The sequence below is a fragment of the Crocuta crocuta genome, unplaced genomic scaffold, assembly GCF_008692635.1.
Source record: "Crocuta crocuta isolate KB4526 unplaced genomic scaffold, BGI_CrCroc_1.0 scaffold448, whole genome shotgun sequence".
In the NCBI taxonomy this organism is placed as follows: domain Eukaryota; kingdom Metazoa; phylum Chordata; class Mammalia; order Carnivora; family Hyaenidae; genus Crocuta; species Crocuta crocuta.
The window spans coordinates 341,603-350,982 of NW_027532411.1; the positions used below are offsets into that span (position 1 = coordinate 341,603).

Consider the following 9,380-nt stretch of genomic DNA (forward strand, 5'->3'; position numbering starts at 1 on the left):
AAATATTTAACTCTAGTGGCCTTTGGACTTTTTTTTTTTTTTTTGAAGGAGTAAAATGTTGATATCTGCTCCAAGTCCAAGCAAGTCTCATGAGCAAAATGTCCCAGAGCCTTCCTTGGGTTCAGTCCACATCTGAGTTTATCTTTATCTGATGCAGAAAATGTTTTCCTGTTTCCCAGTCTCTCTGTTTAGAAATTGGATTCCTTTTACCTTATTTCTTTTCCTGAATTCCTGATTGCAAGTACACATCTGTTTCAGTTTCTCTCGTGCCCCTCTCCTACTCCCAGCCAGCCAGTCTCCTCTCCCTTCCTCACCTAATGCCTTGGTATTCCTATTTCCTCCTCCTAAACTACCTACCTACCCAATGTCCAGCTATACCTTGTCCTAAGGGGCTGTTTACAGTTCAGTGTGACTTCTTGGCCCCTTGTGATCTGCAAGCCACCTCCTAGGCATATCCTAGAGGCAGCTCTAGCTAAAGGAACTTAGGAGATATATGCTACTGGCTAGAATATTTTTATAGTAGTAGCATCATAACTATATTACTTTACATATCATTATTATTATATTACTATTATCTATTATTATTATAAGTAAAAGGTGTCAGGTTCTTACCATGTCATGCACTATGTTAAATTTAATAGTATTATTAATACATAAAGAAACCAAAACTCAGAGTGGTGAAGTAATTTGCTCAAAGTTACCAAGCAGATGCAGGGTTCCAACCCAAGCATGTTGATGCCAGAATACAATGGACCACTACCTTGTATTAATCAACATTTAGCCAACTTTAAAATTTAAAAACTTTAATAAATAATGACATTCCTATTCAGATGTAAAAATATTAAAAAGTGCTTATGTTTTGTTTTGCTTTAATAAGGTACAAGAGAGAACATACAAATAGGGTTGGAGAGACTTGGAATATCATAAAAAGAATTTCTCAAGAAATTGAAAAACAAGCTTACATATATCACTTTTGTGAGAAAATCCAAAAAGCTAAAACTTAACCACATGGGTAAAATGTAAAAAGTTAAAAACAGACATTCATAATTCAGGTTGTCAGATTTCAAAAATTTCATCTTAGACTGGATATTGTAAACTATACTATGATGTCTTGCAAGAGCATAAAAAAAAGTTTTGATGGCCAGGGAAAAAGTGAAGTAAATTTGAGTATAGTCAGCAAAATGGGAAAACTAAGATCAGGGGAGTTAAAAAGAGAAGGAAGAAGAGGAAGAGGAGTTTATCTAGAAGCTTTTAAGTTCAGGAAGGCCTGGGGAAAGTGGTTGTGGAAACACTATTAATAGTGACAAATTGACATCATTGATTATGAAATTAATGGAAGTAGGAAGAACCTGTCTCCAAGCTTTTATCCAAAGATTTCAAATGTTTTAAAAGAGTCCAATGGTCGATTCTTTCCAAAGAGACTGATAAATTGAACATAATAAAAGCACAGATCAGGACCCTGTCGGCCAACATTCTGGGATCATTATGTTCTCCCCGAAGGATGACCCCTCTACCATGCTAGAAGCCTAAAGGCTGACAGCCACAAAATATTACCCTGTCTCTAATGATCCCAAGGATGATGTGACTCAGCTTCCAACCTACCTTCCCAGTGATTTCCTGTGCAAAGAGAAACCTAGCTGACAATAAATAACCCATTTGCCCATAGTCGGGGAGGACTAGTTGACAACCAAATGAATAGAGATTATTTTGAAAATAGAGGAAAAATTACCCTTCACCAAGAAAAGACTGATAAATGAGACTCTTACACTGGTCTCAGTTAACCATTTAAAAAATAAGAACAGCCTGGATAGATCAGTTGGTGGTTAGACATAATTTCCAAACCATCTGTAGTGTCAGGCTCTGAAAAACCCACGAGGCACAGGAAAGCAAAAGGTAAAGAAACATACATATGACACAACAGAAAGGCTGTTAGCAATAACTGCTCAGTTTTGTACATTGGGATGATATGATTTCTCTTGGTTTTTCAATTGAGCATGAAAGTTCTTGGCTGAATAAATATAGTTCAAAGAGCCAATGTCTTTTTTTAGCCCAAGTTAAATCTCAGTTATATATGATAAAGGAAGAGTGGCAAAATCTGAAACTCTGATTAACCCATTGTCACCCGTTATGAAATCCAATCTTGTGAGGCAATCCTTAAACCACCCAGTCAGGAGGAGTAAGGTGGTTGGAGGAAACATTGGCTTAGAGGAACTCCTTTGAGGAAGGATATAACCCACTTTAGAACTCTGGAAGCCTATTGCTAATAAGCTTGAACAATGAATATTTTGCAAGTAAAAGTCAATTTAGTAAAATTTCAATTAAATTCTCATCTTTAGAATCAGATAGAATCTATATTATAGGCTTTCTTCATATCAGTAGAGATTCACAATGACTGAGCTTAATCTGTTTCCTATCTCTCAGATATCAAAATAAATTCAGCTTGACTGGAACTCTACAAATATATCTCTCAAAGATTTGACCTTCTGATATAGAAGATGAGTGCTCTATTCAATAGTACATGAATAGCTACATACTCCATATGAAAATCTCCATAATATTCTTGAAGATACATAAAATATGAGTGTGTAGTGAATTAAGGACATAATAACCCCCATTATAGCAAAGGATTTTATAATGAGGTACTGGTGAATAATATTACAATTTTTAACAAAGATGATGAGAAACATCTTCACAAATAACGCAAGGCAAGAAAGTGAAGATTGTTTGAAATTTTCTAATCCTGTGCCATCGAACCATTTTTCACATACATACACACTCACTCACACACCACCCAAACCCATGATTCAAGATGTCTGGAAAGAAAAAATCTGAGCCTTTGGGCAAAGAGAATAGAGAGAAATATTAAATGAAAATGTTAAAGTAAAGAAAAAAAAGTTGTGACTCTTATACGCTATTGATGTAAGTATAAATTGAAATAGACTTTCCGAAGGGCAAATTTGCAGTGTTTATGAAAGTTTAAAATGTGTTTACTCCATAACACCCTCAAGGTCCATCCATGTTGCTACACATGGCCAGATTTCATTCTTTCTCATTGCCNATGAAAAAAGGAAATCCAGAGATAGATACTTAGGTGTGTATCATACTATGATTCAAATCTATGTATTTACATGTAAATTACATATATGTAAATACATTTACAAATATATGTGAAAGCATACTTTCAGTGATCACCTCTAGAGAGCAAAGTGGGTGTCTAGGGAAGAGGTAAAGTAAATTTCATTTTTTTAAAATTTTATAAATGCCTACATTATTTAAATACGTTAAAAACAAGTATATAAATGTTATAAAGGGAAATATTTTTATTTTTTCAAGTTTTTAAATTTATTTTGAGAGAGAAAGAGGGAACAAATTGGTGAGGGGCTTCAGAGAGAAAGAGCACAATCAGGGAAGCACATCAGAGCATCAAGCAGAGGATGAACAATTTGCAAAGCAAAGATAGTTTTGAACATTGGAGAACAGGAAGGTGTTCGGTATTACTGCAATGTGAATTCTTCATTCAAGAACCACCAGACAGGGTGAATTGAGCTAGATGAGTCAGATCATAAACAGTTTTAAATACCTTCTTTACGAATTGAGGATTTACCTGCAGGTGAAGTTCTGGCTCAAACGATTTTAAGGAAGAATCTGATGATTAGATTAATGTTATAGAAAGGTAACTCCAGAAGTGAAGTAGAACATAAGGTAGGTAGAAAAATAAGAAGCAGAAGAAACAGAAGAAGCAGAAGAAGCAGAAGAAGCAGGAGAAGAAGAAGAATGTGTCATTGACATGTGACTTGCCTGCTTTCCAGAGCAAAGACCAGGTGAAGCGGAGCTGACTCTGGACTGTGATAGACATGATATATACCACTTGCATAATTTAGTCTAGCCTCAGTAAATCTTGTTCTCTTTTTCAACAATATTACTTATTTACTTTTGTTTTAAAAGATTTCCCTTTGTAGGAGTGCCTGTTTGGTCAGACAGTTAAGCTCTGATTCTTGGTTTCGGCTCAGGTCATGATCTCACTGTTTGTGGGTTCGAGCCCTGCGTTGGGTCCCATGTTTCTGGTGTGGAGCCTGCATGGGAATCTCTCTCCCCTTCTCTCTCTGCCCCTCCTCTGCTCACACTCTCTCTCTTAAAATAAATAAATAATAAAACTTAAAACAACAACAACAAAAACCTGGTCCTTCTACTAACCTGCCTTCATCACAAGAGATTGTAATTGCCAACTTATTGGCCTGCCTTTCCCCTTGAAGCATGTGCTTCTGGACAGTTGGACAGTGAGAACTAAATGTTTTATCCTTATATTGTTTTCTTGTACCTAGCTCGGTACTTGGTACCTATAGGTGTTTGAGGAATGTACTTTCAGTACAACTGAGTGGGAAGGGTATAGGTAATCATCCTGGGTGCCTCCTGCCTGACATGTCTTCTCAATCCATGCACTTTCCCTTGATAGGGAAGTGGATTCTCAGACAGAATCAAAGGTTGCTGACATCATAAAGTACTGATCAGATCTCAGCCTCTTTGCCTGGGGCTCTGATCTCCACTTTCTCTGGGGTTAAATTGCAACCTGAATGTGCATTCCTGGATCAATTTGATGTCAAGAATGACTACTACATAGAAACACTGGCTCCTCTGTTCCCTTAGACAATTAAATCCGTGACAATGGGCCCTGAACTTTTCCCTCCCCATTGGACCACAGGCCATTGTCCTCAGGGCCCAGCCTAACCAACAGTTTGGGACCATTAGCTCAACACATCTTCTCATTTGAGTACACTCACTAACCATCCAGGACCTGACCAATGTCAGGACTAAACTCATGCTTCTACTAGAAAAACTTGCAGTGATTTTTCCTCAATCCATATATGCTAGAATATCGGAAAGCTTCCTTTTGAGAAGCTAAGCCTAAATATAAGCCAAGATTGAAAGCAGTTGAGCCAGAGTCCCACTCCAGCAGGTCCAGGGGTCCCTGAAGGATGGACGGTGTCAGCGAGGGAGGGATGAGAGAGGCACAAGGTTCTTTCTGGGACCAGCTAGGCATCTTCGCAGTGTCTGAGACTCGACTTTATGATTTCATGTTTGGGGGAAGGCACAGAAGTGGCATTCTGATGATAAATTCTTTGATCAGTAAAGATTCTCCAGAACATTGATATGCAAAAGGATATGGGGAACAGCCCAGAGGTGGCATTAGCATAGTAAAGGCAAAAGTTAGTTCTTTATGAGTAGGGGTCAATAGCCTGTTTATCACTTAATGGGAGGTATTAAGAAAAACAGGTCTTTCAGGAAGCAATGTTGCTTTCATAACCACAAAAGAAGAAGTTCCTACAGTAAGTTCCTTCACAAAGTACAATCAGCCTATGAAGACCAGAATGAGTCACTCCGAATATCAATCAACAGGGTGCCTTGGGGGTCGGTGCTCAAGCAGAAACAGTTGACTGGGGGTGGATATCGATTGCCACCTGAAGGTAAGAGTCCCTGCAATTTACCTTAAACTCACAAGGAGTTTTTTCTAAATTTATTGGTTCAGAAATGGCTCCCAATACAGTTGTGTCATGCTTTCTTACAGATGCTGCCATCGAAGGGACTACATTTTAAGCAACATCTGCATTCCAAAGACTTCAACTACTTTACTTGGTTGACATACTTTAAAAGGCATCTATAAGACTTTGATAACAGGATTATGTTGGTAAGTTCAGTTATTTAACTTGTTCAAACACCAAATCTTCCTGCCTTTGTTGGGTTTCTTACCCAATATTTTTACATCTAAACTCTATAGAGTTATAAAAGTAAGTAAATTCTCTATTTTCTTCACAGCTTTTCTTACCATCTAACATATTTTATATTCTGCTAATTTATATATCTTTTTGTTTCTACTATAACAGAAGCTCCAGGAAGGCAGAAATTTTTAGTTGCTTTGTTCTCTTGCATATTTTTGGTGTCTAGAACAATGTAGCTCTTTAAATCCATTGGTATGTACACAAAGAAGGGAAGATGTATATTAAGAGCCAGCTAGCAATCTCTGCCATAGATTTTTATTCAGTTAATGCAGGCACATGGCCACACCTAGTGTGAGGAATAACAAGAGTGGTATTTTTTTTTTAATCTCTAGTGATTTTCATATGCAGCCAGACCTGAAAACAATTGTTGAAAAGAATGTTGTTTGTCTAGAAGAGTTTCTGATTCTTTCCTTGTCTTTGTCTCCTTCTGTGAAGAATTCCCAATGGAGTTGGGAATGGAATTTGAGGATGGAGGTGATTCTATTAAAAATTCCTTAAAGGAATGAGTAAACCTGAATCAATTTAGAAAATTATTTAACCAAAGAAATTATGAGCTAGGATGAACCATGATGACAAACTCATGATATTTCTGCTTCTATCTTCTCTTTTATGCCAAATATCTTACATTTGAAGTAGGATTAAGGAAGTTGTTTAGGGGCGCCTGGGTGGCTTAGTCGGTTAAGCGTCCGACTTTCGCTTAGGTCATGATCTCACGGTTCGTGGGTTCGAGCCCCGCGTCGGGCTCTGTGCTGACTGCCAGCTCAGAGCCTGGAGCCTGTTTCAGTCTGTGACTCCCTCTCTCTCTGACCCTCCCCTGCTCACGCTGTCTCTCTCTCTCTCCTAGGGAAAAAAAAAAAAAAAGGAAGTTGTTTAAAAAACTAAGAACTATGTTTTGGGGACCCAACCACATTGTTCCTCCTCATCATAAACTTTGTTTTGACTTCTGTGACTTCTTTCAAATGAGATTTTTTTTTTTCTAGCCTTAATATTCCAGAAGTGGCAGAGAAGATAATTACATTTGAAACATGATGCAATAGTTAAAAGTTTCTATCCCTACTTTCTTAATAATTATTTTTAAAAACTTTTATAGACTATAGGGGGAAGAGTATCATTCTATTTTAGCTATTAAATCCTCCCTATTGAATAAAATTAAATATCTCTGGTACCAAGAAGGTATTTTCTATCATGCATAGCAATTATGAATTTCAGTCTACAGATTCAGACAAAATATTTTTTTTCTTTCTCTTTCTTTCTTTCTTTCTTTCTTTCTTTCTTTCTTTCTTTCTTTCTTTCTTTCTTTTTTTTTTTGATAACAGTCTAATATTAGCTCCCATCTTGTTGGTATAGTAGATAGTTATTTTGGGTTTTCTACTTCTAGGTTTTGGAGCTTTTACATACTGCCAAAACATTTGATGGGAAGAAGTCTCAAGGTTCTATCCAGGATCTGCAGATCATCTGTTCTTGAAGTTATGTCTTGATGGCCCTGAAATGATCCTGCTACCTTCCAGCCCTGCTAGAGAATGAAAATATGAGAAACTGTTTAAATGGCCCATTACCCAGACATGCCACACTACCAAGCCCTTCTAAGGGCTAACCACAGCTCTGGACTCTGCTGGGCCCTGAAATACAGAATTCTTCCCTCCAGGTTCCTCTGATGTTTTCCTTTCAATATCTCTGCTCCATCTGTCTTCTATCCAGGCAAAACAATTCATCTTTTGCTTGCTTCATAAGCATCAAGCAAAATCTCCTTAATGAATTAATACATTTGTAAACCAAAAGCCCTGAAGATACCCTTTTTTCTACTTTCCTTCCCTGAGGCAATGAGTTTACTATGTGCTTGTGATGAGGGAGCATAAAGCAAACTGACAGGCCACAAACACCCCTCCCCTCCTCCCTTCCCCCACCCCAGGTGGAATATGTGTGATATTCAGGCACTCCTGGCTGCCCAAGAACAAAGGAAAGGGGAAAACAAAAGGTTAACTGATAGAGATCATAGTCCTGCAGTCCTCCATAATGAAGTAGGAAACAAAGGGCAGAAGGAAATGACAGATAGAACTAAATTTCCTTATAATCTTACAGCCCATTGACAAATACTTAAGTCAGGCAGAGTAAAATGTCCAGAACTCCCTACTGTCTTAATGTTAATGCTTTGCCAGAGGGAATAAATCTTAGCTTTACAATAGCTAGGCTTTCAGTACCCTGTAATCTTCTTTAGCATTTGAAAATCTCACTGGAAACTTCTCTTGGGCTTGACCTCACCCTCAACACCATAGTATAAAACCAGTCTCTCCTCATGATACCAGGACACCTTTTTTTACCAAAGACATCTTCAAGAATTCCTTCTTGGTCCTCAGCTCCAGACCCCATAAACCCCACTATCATCCCAAAGACCTTATCACTTGAAGGGGATAAAGTAAAAAGAAGTACAGGAAGAAAAAAACAACAACCTTCATATAAACTAAATATTATCCTACTTCAAGAATAGATGGTGACGTTTAAAATAAAACACTTTTCCCCCCACATGATATTGACTTTTCAGCACCGGTTCTGCATCTAGATATGATTTACCCATGTCGTAACTCCTAAGAAATATGTTTCATGATTATATTTCATCTACCTATACTTACCTCCATTTGAAATTCAGGACCTATTGTAAGTATTTAATAAATATTTGTTGAACTGGAATGTAAAGCCAATTTCATACAATCTAAAACTAAAAGGCAAAGAAGGGAGGCTATAAGTAAGGCTGGTGGATAGATTGTGCAAAATTTATACTTAATTATATTATCCAATTGGGGATTCAAATGATCAGGAAAATATTAAAGTTTCCACATAAATATAAACTAATCTGAAATGACATAAACACCTAATAAGACAGCAAAGATCGGTCACCATTTTCTAAGTTGGATCTGATTAAGATGGTAGTTGTGTAGAGAAATAAGGATTCCATAGTGAAACAAGTTTGAGAAATGCTGCATAGCATACTTTAGAAACGTAAAAAGCAGATTAGCTTATTTATCTTAAACCCCTGAGGAGTTGTGAAGAAAAGGAAGCAGGAAACTGTTTAATTTTGCTTACAATAGTATTTTTCAAACTTATTTGAGCATTTTCTCTCTCTCTCTCTTCCTCTCTCTCTCTCCACACACACACACACACACACACACACACACACACACACACACTATATAATCACCTAGTGAACAAAAAACTTGCATTAAAAAAATTACCTTTGGGTGCATTTGGCTGGCTCAGTCAGTAGAATATGTGACTCTTGATCACAAGGTTGTAAGTTCAAGCCTCACACTGGGTGTAGAGATTGCCTAAAAGTAAAAATAAAAAATCTTGGGACAACTGGGATCAAGCCTTGCATTGGGCTCCATGGTGGGCATGGAGCCTGTGTGGGATTCTCTTTTTGGCTCTCTCTACCCCTCCCCTGCTCACACTCCCTCTCTTTCTCTCAAAAATTAAATTAGTTAAATTAAAAATCTTAAGAATGGAAAATCCTTATAAAAATAATTTTGATGTTAATTTTGAATTCATAGTTTACTTGCCTTCCGATTTTTTTTCTTAAGTTCTTTAGTAACTTATCTTTTACCACAGAATGAA

At 37.2% G+C, this 9,380-nt stretch overlaps 1 long non-coding RNA gene across 1 annotated transcript; it reads left to right on the forward strand.

Moving 5' to 3' along the window:
- The first annotated feature begins 5,355 nt into the window (after positions 1–5,355).
- On the forward strand, positions 5,356–8,581 carry LOC144243785 (uncharacterized). The gene is made up of 3 exons (XR_013338768.1): positions 5,356–5,462; positions 5,564–5,683; positions 7,153–8,581. It is a non-coding gene; the product is annotated as an uncharacterized LOC144243785 (long non-coding RNA).
- Positions 8,582–9,380: the final 799 nt, after the last annotated feature.